The sequence below is a fragment of the Ranitomeya variabilis genome, chromosome 6, assembly GCF_051348905.1.
Source record: "Ranitomeya variabilis isolate aRanVar5 chromosome 6, aRanVar5.hap1, whole genome shotgun sequence".
Taxonomy (NCBI): domain Eukaryota; kingdom Metazoa; phylum Chordata; class Amphibia; order Anura; family Dendrobatidae; genus Ranitomeya; species Ranitomeya variabilis.
Window position 1 is genome coordinate 171,990,513 of NC_135237.1, and position 12,728 is coordinate 172,003,240.

Consider the following 12,728-nt stretch of genomic DNA (forward strand, 5'->3'; position numbering starts at 1 on the left):
TACTAACATTTGTAGGGTTCTGTACTCACTCGGCTGCAGTTCAGGTAGGCACTAGAAGAGGTATTGCTGAAATGTCCAAGCAAGTTTATTAAAATGGCATAAACCACTCTGGATAGAAAACAAACGAACAGCCTTTTCCGGCACAAAGTGAAAAGCAAGCAGAAAAATAAACAGTAGTACTAAACATAGTACTGCGGATTCGCCCAATCAGATCAGTGTCTTTAGAACACACACTGAAAGTCTCCACTCCTCCAGCCACATATACTGAATGAGACATTTGGCCTCCATTTTATTAGCCAAACCACGCCCCTAGGGTTGGGATAGGTGAACAGTTATTCCCACCCATCTCTTATGACTGCTCATAAAACCAGTCCCTGGAACGGCCTAATAACTCTCTCAGCACTATAGGTGCTGGAGCCTACTTCTAAGCTCACATCACCACAGCTAATAGCCGCAATGACACATATCTCACTTCAAGGACATGTCTGGCAGCTATCTTACATACTCTCCCCCTCTGCCCAAACCTTCTGCCAATAAACAGTGGATCTTCGACATAGTGTCAACATTGCCATCCAGTTTCCCTGGCCTATGCTCCACATGGAAGTTAAAATCCTGAAGTGCTAGGAACCACCTGGTCACTCGGGCATTGTTCCCTTTCTTTTCCCTCATCCACTTCAGTGGGGCATGGTCTGACACTAGTCTGATTCTCCTGCCTAAGAGATAGTACCTTAGAGAGGCCAAGGCCCACTTGATGGCTAAACATTCCTTTTCCACTATGAAATAGTTTTTCTCACAAGATGACAACTTCCGGCTAAGATACATTATGGGGTGCTCTTCCCCGTTCACCTCTTGAGATAATACAGCACCCAGCCTAACATCCGACACTTCGGCCTGGACGTGTCCATCTTTAAATCGGGTGCTATCAGCACCGGCTGTTTACAAAGGGCCAGCTTCAGTTCCTGGAAGGCCGTCTCAGCTTCTGGAGACCACTTAGCCGTAGCCGACTTTGTCCCTTTAAGTAGGTCTGTCAGAGAGGCAGCTACCATAGCAAAGTTTGGGATAAACTGATGGTAATAGCCCACAATGCCAGGAATGCCGTGACCTGCTTCTTTGAGAGTAGTTGTTGCCAGCCCTGGATCTCCTCAACTTTGTTTATCTGGGGCTTTATTTCGCCCCTGCCTGCAACATAGCCCAAGTATATCGCTTCCTCCATTCCCAAGGCACACTTCTTCGGGTTTGTGGAAAACCCCACCTTCCATAGAGCATCAAATACGTCCTGGACCTTTCTCAGATGGCTTTCCCAATCCTGGCTGAAGATTACAATATCGTCCAGGTAGACCGCTGCATACCTCTTGTGCGGAGCTAGGATCTGGTCCATGGCTCTCTGGAATGTTGCTGAAGAGCCTTGTAACCCGAACGACATTCTTGTGTATTGGAAGCATGCATTTGGTGTAGAGAACGCAGTCTTCTCGTTGGGGCCCTGGGACATGGGGATTTGCCAATACCCTTTTGTGAGGTCAAGGGTAGTAATGTACAGAGCCGGCCCTAGCCTATCAATTAATTCATCAACCCGGGGCATCGGGTAGGCATCGGTCTGAGAAACCTCGTTCAGCTGCCCATAGTCAATGCAAAATCGCCATTCCCCATCTGGTTTCAGCACTAGGATACAAAATCTCAGATACAGATACCATAGTATGCAAAAAATAGTCCTGGGTTTGTCAATCAGGACTAATATGGGTGTGTACCCTATGGAGCTCCCAAATAACATTAAAATACTCTTGCAGACTTTACTAGGGATCCAACCAGGTCCATCACTATTCGTTCGAATGAGACATCGATGATGGGCAACGGTACCAGAGGACAGCGGAAGTGGGCCACTGGGGGGGTCAGATGGCACGTGGAGCAGGAACAACAGTAGCTCAGTATTTCTCGTTAACACCCAGGCCAGTAGACTCTCTGCAGAATGCTCTCCTGGGTCTTATCTGAACCCAGGGGACCACCCAACACATGGGAATGAGCCATGTCTAATACCCTGCATCTATGGGGCTCTGACACCAGTAACTGCTCTATTACCTTACCGCTTGGCTTGGTTATTCTATAATGCAGATCCCCAATTACAGCAAAAGGAGGGAACCAATTGTTGGCCTCGGCTCCATTTAATACAGTAATATTTTCAAATTCCCCATTAAGAGTTAGGTCCCTGAGTTGGGTGGTTCCAAAGTTTTCCCCGGACACCTCCAGTTCAGGGAAGTTGGCCTCAGTACATGCTGCCTCATCCTCATCGCCAACAAGTACACAAAATGGAAACCTGTAATTCTCGCCTGCGACAAGGTTTCTTTGGGAGCAACCTGACTGTTGTCTGGACAGCCAGACATTCTCCCTTTTCTCCGCAAGTCCCAAAATAATACAAAATGCCACATTATTATAATAGGGTGCAATATGTCCTTGACCACACTGACCTCATGGGACTCTGTGCCACAGTTTGTGTTGAAGACCACTTGGGCCACAGGATAGTCCTTAGCGTCACCATATATGCAGCGGACGCCCACCCTTTTTCCAGGAATCAGCGGATGGGGAATGGTAGTTCTCACTAGAGTTACCAAACTCCCTGAGTCCCGCAGACCAGTCACTTGCACCCTGTTTACTGTTATGGGAGATGCTTGCAGCCTATCTCCTGTTTGAGGTAGATAGCCGTAGGCACTACTATTGGGAGTGATGCGCAAGTAGGTGCCCAAACTGTATATCCTTGTAGAACAACTTGGCACACACGTGATACGATGCAAATGTGATTTTAATAAGAGAGTACATACACCAGACGTTTCGGTCATAGACCTTCTTCAATGTACTAAACAAGATGATAAATAATAACAAAATAAATAAAGTATATACAATAAACTCATATAATCAATGGTCTAATAATATGTTTAAGTAAATAGACATATAATTGCTACAGAATTGACCATATCGGTCCATTGTGAGATGCAATATGGAAGAACGTTCTAATAATCATGCACTAGTAGTGTGGAGGAGGCTTTTTGATGGTGACCGTTAGTGGTGAGAGGTAATTTATGCTTTGTGCATTAAGTGAGGGAAGGAAGCCGAAAACCTACCATCTCTCAAAGAGATGACAAGTGAACGGATCTTTTTGGGCAAATTACCTATGAATATGTATAAAAGGTCTCAGGCTATAGGATTATGTGGTAACACCTTAGGAGGAAAATAAGAGTGAACATACCCCTTTGGTTATCCGGTATAGATAGGCTCAGTCTTTGTGCTTGTAAGGCACTATAAGGATAAAGTAAATTGCTATGAAGGTCCCAAGATTGCGGTATGGTAGGTGCTCAGTGAGCGGTGAAGTGCCTTGCTTACCTAGTGATTTCGGTGGATGCCGCGTCCGGTACAGGAAATCACTAGGTAAGCAAGGCACTTCACCGCTCACTGAGCACCTACCATACCGCAATCTTGGGACCTTCATAGCAATTTACTTTATCCTTATAGTGCCTTACAAGCACACAGACTGAGCCTATCTATACCGGAGGGTTCCATGCACGGTCTCCAGGCGTGGCAGCTTCTTCCTGTAGTGAGTGGTCACATGGTACCGCTCATTACAGTAATGAATATGTGGCTCCACCCCTATGGGAGTGGAGTCCATATTCATTACTTTAATGAGTGGTACCAGTGACCGCTGAACAGGGGAAGAAGCTGCCATGCACGAAGACTGTGGGACATGCAGGGACCGCGTCAGGAGCACCGGGAGCAGGTGAGTATTTGGCAGTCATCGCTCCCCCTCACCCGCCGACCATGACTCGAGTATAAGCTGAGAGTGGCACTTTCAGCCCATTTTTTTTGGCTGAAAATCTTGGCTTATACTCGAGTATATACGGTATTTAATTTAAATAAGTATCTAATTTATATACAGTGAAGGAAATAATAATTTGATCCTTTGCTGATTTTGTAAGTTTGCCCACTGACAAAGACATGAACAGTCTATAATTTTAAGGCTAGGTTAATTTTAATATTGAGAATTAGATTATCAAAAATAAAATCAAGAAAATCACTTTGTATATATTATATAAATTTATTTGCATTTTGCAGTGAGAAATAAGTATTTGATCCCTTAGGCAAACAAGACTTAATACTTGGTGGCAAAACCCTTGTTGGCAAGCACAGTAGTCAGAAATTTTTGTAGTTGATTATGAGGTTTGCGCTCATGTCAGGAGGGATTTTGGTCCACTTCTCTTTGCAGATCATCTCTAAATCATTAAGATTTTGAGGCTGTCTCTTGGCAACTTCGAGCTTCCACTCCCTCCATAAGTGTTCTATGGGATTAAGGTCTGGAGACTGGCTAGGCCACTCCATGACCTAAATGTGCTTCTTTTTGAGCCATTCCTTTGTTGCCTTGGCTGTATGCTTTTGGTCATTGTTTTGCTGGAAGACCCAGCTGCGACCCATTTTTAATGTCCTGGTGGAGGGAAGGAGGTTGTCACTCAGGATTTTACAATACATGGCTCCACGCATTCTCCCATAGATGCGGTGAAGTAGTCCTGTGCCCTTAGCAGAAAAGCATTCCCAAAACATAATGTTTCCACCTCCATGCTTGACAGTGGGGATGGTGTTCTTTGGGTCATAGGCAGTAATTCTCTTCTTGCCAGCATGGCGAGTTGAGTTAATGCCAAACAGCTCAATTTTTGTCTCATCTGACCACAGCACCTTCTCACAGTCACTCACAGAATCATCCAAATGTTCATTGGCAAAGTTCAGACAGGCCTGCACAAGTGCCTTTTTGAGCAGGAGACCTTGCGAGAACTGCAGGAGTTTAAACCTTTACGGCGTAATGTGTTAGCAATGGTTTTCTTGGTGACTGTGGTCCCAGCTGCCTTGAGATCATTAACAATTTCCCCCTTGTAGATTTAGGCTGATCTCTCACCTTCACGATCACGGATACCTCACAAGATGTGATTTTGCATGGTGCCCCAGATGTCTTCTTCTCACCCAGCGTCTTACGTATGGTTTTGTAGCCCTTTCCAGCTTTGTGCAGATCTGTGATCTTGTCCCTGTCATCCTTAGAAAGCTCTTTGGTCTTGCCCATGTTGTAGAGATTAGAATCTGACTGATTAATTGAGTCTGTGGATTTCAGTCCTTTATAAAGGTGACTATGTAAGACAGCTGTCTTTAATGCAGGTAAGAAGTTGATTAGGAGTGTCTAACTGGTCTGTAGGAGCCAAAACTCTTAAGGGCTGGTAGGGGATCAAATAATTATTTCTCACTGCAAAATGAAAATAAATTTATATAATTTATACAATGTGATTTTCTGGATTTTGTTTTTGATATTCTATCTCTCAATGTTACAATTAACCTACACTTAAAATTATAGACTGTTCATGTATTTGTCAGTGTGCAAACTTACAAAATCAGCAAGGGATCCAATAATTATTTCCTTCACTGTATGTCATATGTAGTGTTGAGCGATACCTTCCGATATTCAAAAGTATCGGTATCGGATTGGATCGGCCGGTATCGGATTGGATCGGCCGGTATCCAAAAAATATCGGATATCGCAGATACCGATACCCGATACCAATACAAGTCAATGGGACACAAATATTGGAAGCTATCCTGGATGGTTCCCAGGGTCTGAAGGAGAGGAAACTCTCCTTCAGGCCCTGGGATCCATATTCATGTAAAAAATAAAGAATAAAAAAAAAAAATATGGATATACTCACCCCTCCGACGGCCCCTGGCTCTCACCGGTTGCAAGCGTCTGCCTCTGTTCCTAAGAATGCAGTGAGTGAAGTACCTGAGATGACGTCGCGGTCACGCGCCGGTCACGCGACCAATCACAAGACAGCGACGTCATCGCACGTCCTACACTCACTGCATTCTTAGGAACGGAGGCAGACGCTTGCACCGCTGAGAGCCAGGGTCCGTCGGAGGGGTGAGTATATCCATATTTTTTATTTTTATTCTTTATTTTTTACATGAATATGGATCCCAGGGCCTGAAGGAGAGTCTCCTCTCCTCCAGACCCTGGGAACCATACACACCGCACACGCCTGGGAACTTATAGGAACTTCCGATTCCGATTTCCGATATCACAAAAATATCGGAACTCGGTATCGAAATTCCGATACAGCGAATATCGGCCGATACCCGATATTTGCAGTATCGGAATGCTCAACACTAGTCATATGTAATAAGCGGCTATAATTACAATGCTCTCCAGAGGGTTTAGCATGCTTCTATGCGCATCCTGGTGGACACGTAATGACTCTCTTATATCATTCCCCTCACAATATATACAGTGTCAGGGCAGATTGCAGTACCAAGGTCTCACCAGTAATATTGACTCTGGGGGGGCTAACTGTTCAGCTGCAAGCATTACATTACCCCTGTCCACAAATTTATATACTAATACACTAAGCAGTTTGTTAAATAAATGATGAGATGCTGCCTTTGTCTGTATGTAGTGAATTGTGCCACTCAAATAGGAGGATGAGGGTGCCCACAGGGATGAACAGGAGCCCACCAAGAGATACACCTGTTCCCCTATGGGCTAGTCTGAGCCAAATATATGTACCGTATCTACTCGAGTATAAACTGAGATTTTCAGCCCTTTTTTTTTAGGCCGAACGTGCTTATACTTGAGTCATTGTCCCAGGGGGTCGGTGGGGGAATGACAGCTGTCACTTCATACTCACCTGCTCCTGGAGCGATCTCTGCATGTCCCTGCTTCTCCAATAGTCTTTGACGCCGGCAGCTCTTCCTGTGTTCAGCGGTCACGTGGTACCGCTCATTAAAGTAATGAATATGGATGTGACTCCACTCCCATAGGGGAGGAGCTTTTGACCACTGAACACAGGAACAATCTGCCGGCGCCAGAGACCATCGCATCAGTAAAACTGCCAGGGACCACACCGGGAGGGTGAGTATGACGGAGGAGGGTGAGCATTGCGATATTCACTTGTCCCCGTTCCATCGCCGGGCTCCATCTTCCACATCCTCTGGCTGTGATGTTCAGGTCAGAGGGCGAGCACTAACCACGTCATCGCTGCAGAGACCTGGAAGACACAGCGGTGCACGGTGGTGGAAAGGGTACAGGTGAATATCTCAAGTGCCGGTGACACAGCCTGCTCAGCATATGGGCCATAATATTCTATGGAGCATCTTATGGGGCCATAATCAACCTTTGTGCAGCATTATATGGGGCAAATTTTTATATGGAGCATCTTATGGGGCCATAAACAACCTTTGTGCAGCATTATATGGGGCAAATTTTTCTATGGAGCATCTTATGGGGCCATAATCAACCTTTGTGCAGCATTATATGGGGCAAATGTTTCTATGGAGAATCTTATGGGACCATAATCAACCTTTGTGCAGTATTATATGGGGCAAATGTTTCGATGGAGCATCTTATGGGGTCATAATCAACCTTTATGCAGCATTGTATGGGGCAAATGTTTCTATGGAGAATCTTATGGGCCACAATCATCCTTTGTGTAGCATTATATGGGGCATATTTTTGTATGAAGCATCTTATGGGGCTCATCATAAACTTTATGGAGCATTATATGGGGTGTATTTTGTATGGAGCATCTTATGGGGCCCATCATAAACTTTATGGAGCATTATATGGGGTGTATTTTGTGTGGAACATTATATGGGGCTCCTGATTCAATATGGATATTCAAAAACATTTAACCTACCGATGTCTCAATTAATTTTACTTTTATTGGTATCTATTTTTATTTTTGAAATTTACCAGTAGCTGCTGCATTTCCCACCCTAGGCTTATACTCGAGTCATTAACCCCTTCCTGACATCTGACGTACTATCCCGTCGAGGTGGGGTGGGCCCGTATGACCACCGACGGGATAGTACGTCATACGCGATCGGCCGCGCTCACGGGGGGAGCGCGGCCGATCGCGGCCGGGTGTCAGCTGCATATCGCAGCTGACATCCGGCACTATGTGCCAGGAGCGGTCACAGACCGCCCCCGGCACATTAACCCCCGGCACACCGCGATCAAACATGATCGCGGTGTACCGGCGGTATAGGGAAGCATCGCGCAGGGAGGGGGCTCCCTGCGGGCTTCCCTGAGACCCCCGGAGCAACGCGATGTGATCGCGTTGCTCCGAGGGTCTCCTACCTCCCTCCTCGCCGCAGGTCCCGGATCCAAGATGGCCGCGGCATCCGGGTCCTGCAGGGAGGGAGGTGGCTTACCGAGTGTCTGCTCAGAGCAGACACTTGGTAAGCCTGCAGCCCTGCACAGCAGATCGCAGATCTGGCAGAGTGCTGTGCACACTGCCAGATCAATGATCTGTGATGTCCCCCCCTGGGACAAAGTAAAAAAGTAAAAAAAAAATTCCCCACATGTGTGTAAAAAAAAAATATCCTAAATAAAGAAAAAAATATATATATATTATTCCCATAAATACATTTCTTTAGCTAAATAAAATAAAAAAAAACAATAAAAGTACACATATTTAGTATCGCCGCATCCGTAACGACCCAACCTATAAAACTGCCCCACTAGTTAACCCCTTCAGTAAACACCGTAAAAAAAAAAAAAAAAAAACGAGGCAAAAAACAACGCTTTATTATCATACCGCCGAACAAAAGTGGAATAACACGTGATCAAAAAGACTGATATAAATAACCATGGTACCGCTGAAAACGTCATCTTGTCCCGCAAAAAACAAGCCGCCATACAGCATCATCAGCAAAAAAATAAAAAAGTTATAGTCCTGAGAATAAAGCGATACCAAAATAATTATTTTTTCTATAAAATAGTTTTTATCGTATAAAAGCGCCAAAACATAAAAAAAGATATAAATGAGATATCGCTGTAATCGTACTAACCCGACGAATAAAACTGCTTTATCAATTTTACCAAACGCGGAACGGTATAAACGCCTCCCCCAAAAGAAATTCATGAATAGCTGGTTTTTGATCACTCTGCCTCACAAAAATCGGAATAAAAAGCGATCAAAAAATGTCACGTGTCCGAAAATGTTACCAATAAAAACATCAACTCGTCCCACAAAAAACAAGATCTCACATGACTCTGTGGACTCAAATATGGAAAAATTGCAGCTCTCAAAATGTGGTAACGCAAAAAATATTTTTTGCAATGAAAAGCGTCTTTCAGTGTGTGACGGCTGCCAATCATAAAAATCCGCTAAAAAACCCACTATAAAAGTAAATCAAACCCCCCTTCATCACCCCCTTAGTTAGGGAAAAATAAAAAAATAAAAAAATGTATTTATTTCCATTTTCCCATTAGGGTTAGGGTTAGGGCTAGAGTTAGGACTAGGGTTAGGACTAGAGTTAGGACTAGAGTTAGGGCTAGGGTTAGGGCTAGAATTAGGGTTAGGGCAAGGGTTAGGGCTAGGGTTAGGGTTAGGGTTGGGGCTAGGGTTGGGGCTAGGGTTAGGGTTAGGGCTAGGGTTGGGGCTAGGGTTAGGGCTAGGGTTAGGGCTAGGGTTGGGGCTAGGGTTAGGGCTAGGGTTAGGGCTAGTGTTACGGCTAGTGTTAGGGCTAGTGATAGGGCTAGGGTTATTGCTAGGGTTAGGGCTAGGGTTAGGGCTAGGGTTGGGGCTAGGGTTGGGGCTACAGTTAGGGTTGGGGCTAAAGATAGGGTTAGGGTTTGGATTACATTTACGGTTGGGAATAGGGTTGGGTGTGTCTGGGTTAGAGGAGTGGTTAGGGTTACTGTTGGGATTAGGGTAAGGGGTGTGTTTGGATTAGGGTTTCAGTTATAATTGGAGGGTTTCCACTGTTTAGGCACATCAGGGGCTCTCCAAACGGGACATGGCATCCGATCTCAATTCCAGCTCCTTCCCTTCAGAGCTCTCCCGTGTGCCCAAACAGGGGTTTACCCCAACATATGGGGTATCAGCGTACTCAGGACTAGGGTTGAGCGACCTTAGCTTTTTTAGGATCGAGGTGGGTTTTGTGAAACCCGACCTTCTCGGATGTCGGATCGTATGGAATCGGCCGATTCTACTGTAAAGTCGGGTTCCGGACCCGGAACACGAAACCCAATGTATGTCAATGAAATTATTTTATTTTTTTTATTCTCTCTCTCTCTCTCTCTCTCTCTCTCTCTCTCTCTCTCTCTCTCTCCCCTCCGTGCAAGGCATATGTTATTTTTTGACTCCGGAAATTACTACGTCCGAAAACGTAACATAGCACTATGATGCCGCAGGAGCCGGAACCTATGTCATCACGCTGCCCACAATTAATTGGCTCAAAAAAATGGCGGGGAAGGCGTCATTCGAAACGCGACTTTGGCGCCAAGTTCGCGTTCCACGTGGCCGACCCACACTGGGATCGGATCGGGTTTCATGAGACGCCGACTTTGCCAAAAGTCGGCGACTTATGAAAATGAACGACCCGTTTCGCTCAACCCTACTCAGGACAAATTGGACATCATCTTTTGGGGTCCAAGTTCTCCTGCTACCCTTGGGAAAATACAAAACTGGGGGCCAAAAAATAAATTTTGTGGGAAAAAAAAGATTTTTTATTTTCACGGCTCTGCGTTGTAAACTGTAGTGAAACACTTGGGGGTTCAAAGTTCTCACAACACATCTAGATAAGTTGGGGACACTTGTGGGGGGATTGTACTGTTTGGGTACATCAGGGGCTCTGCAAATGCAACGTGACGCCTGCAGACCAATCCATTTAAGTCTGCATTCCAAATGGCGCTCCTTCCCTTCCGAGCTCTGTCATGCGCCCAAACAGTGGTTCCCCCCCACATATGGGGTATCAGCGTACTCAGGACAAATTGGACAACAACTTTTGGGGTCCAATTTGTCCTGATACCCTTGTGAAAATACAAAACTGGGGGCTAAAAATCATTTTTGTGAAAAAAAAAAGAATTTTTATTTTCACGGCTCTGCGTTATAAACTGTAGTGAAACACTTGGGGGTTCAAAGCTCTCAAAACACATCTAGATAAGTTCCTAAGGGGGTCTACTTTCCAAAATGGTGTCACTTGTGGGGTTTTTTAATGTTTAGGCACATCAGGGGCTCTCCAAACGCAACATGGCATCCCATCTTAATTCCAGTCAATTTTGCATTGAAAAGTAAAATAGCGCTCCTTCCCTTCCGAGCTCTGCTATGCGCCCAAACAGTGGTTTACTCCCACATATGGGGTATCGTCGTACTCAGGAGAAATTGCACAACAATTTTTGTGGTCTAATTTCTTCTCTTACCCTTGGGGAAATAAAAAAAATTGGGGCGAAAAGATCATTTTTGTGAAAAAATATGATTTTTTATTTTTACGGCTCTGCATTATAAACTTCTGTTGTGAAGCACTTGTTAGGTCAAAGTGCTCAACACACATCTAGATAAGTTCCTTAAGGGGTCTACTTTCCAAAATGGTGTCACTTGTACAGGGTTTCAATGTTTAGGCACATCAGGGGCTCTCCAAATGCAACATGGCGTCCCATCTCAATTTCAGTCAATTTTGCATTGAAAAGTCAAATGGCGCTCCTTCCCTTCTGAGCTCTGCCCTGCGCCCAAACAGTGGTTTACCCCCACATATGGGGTATCAGCGTACTCAGGACAAATTGCACAACAATTTTTCGGGTCCAATTTCTTCTCTTACCCTTGGGAAAATAAAAATTGGGGGCGAAAATTTCATTTTTGTGAAAAAATATGATTTTTTATTTTTACGGCTCTGCATTATAAACTTCTGTGAAGCACTTGGTGTGTCAAAGTGCTCACCACACATCTAGATAAGATCCTTAGGGGGTCTACTTTCCAAAATTGTGTCACTTGTTGGGGGTTTCAATGTTTAGGCACATCAGGGGCTCTCCAAATGCAACATGGTGTCCCAACTCAATTCCAGTCAATTTTGCATTGAAAAGTCAAATGGTGCTCCTTTCCTTCCGAGCTCTGCCATGCGCCCAAACAGTGGTTTACCCCCACATATGGGGTATCAGCATACTCAGGACAAATTGTACAACAAATTTTGGGGTCTATTTTCTCCTGTTACCCTTGGTAAAATAAAACAAATTGGAGCTGAAATAAATTTTGTGTGAAAAAAAGTTAAATGTTTATTTTTATTTAAACATTCCAAAAATTCCTGTGAAACACCTGAAGGGTTAATAAACTTTTTGAAAGTGGTTTTGAGTACCTTGAGGGGTGCAGTTTTTAGAATGGTGTCACACTTGGGTATTTTCTATCATATAGACCCCTCAAAATGACTTCAAATGAGATGTGGTCCCTAAAAAAAAATGGTGTTGTAAAAATGAGAAATTGCTGGTCAACTTTTAACCCTTATAACTCCGTCACAAAAAAAAATTTGGGTTCCAAAATTGTGCTGATGTAAAGTAGACATGTGGGAAATGTTACTTATTAAGTATTTTGCGTGACATATGTCTGTGATTTAAAATTGCAAAATTTTCAAAATTTTCGCCAAATATTCGTTTTTTTCACAAATAAACGCAAGTTATATCAAAGAAATTTTACCACTATCATGAAGTACAATATGTCACGAGAAAACAATGTCTGAATCGCCAAGATCCGTTGAAGCGTTCCAGAGTTATAACCTCATAAAGGGACAGTGGTCAGAATTGTAAAAATTGGCCCGGTCATTAACGTGCAAACCACCCTTGGGGGTGAAGGGGTTAAGTTTTCCCAGTTTTTTGTGGCAAAATTAGGGGTCTCGGCTTATACTCAGGTCAGCTTATACTCGACTATATACGGTATATATACAGC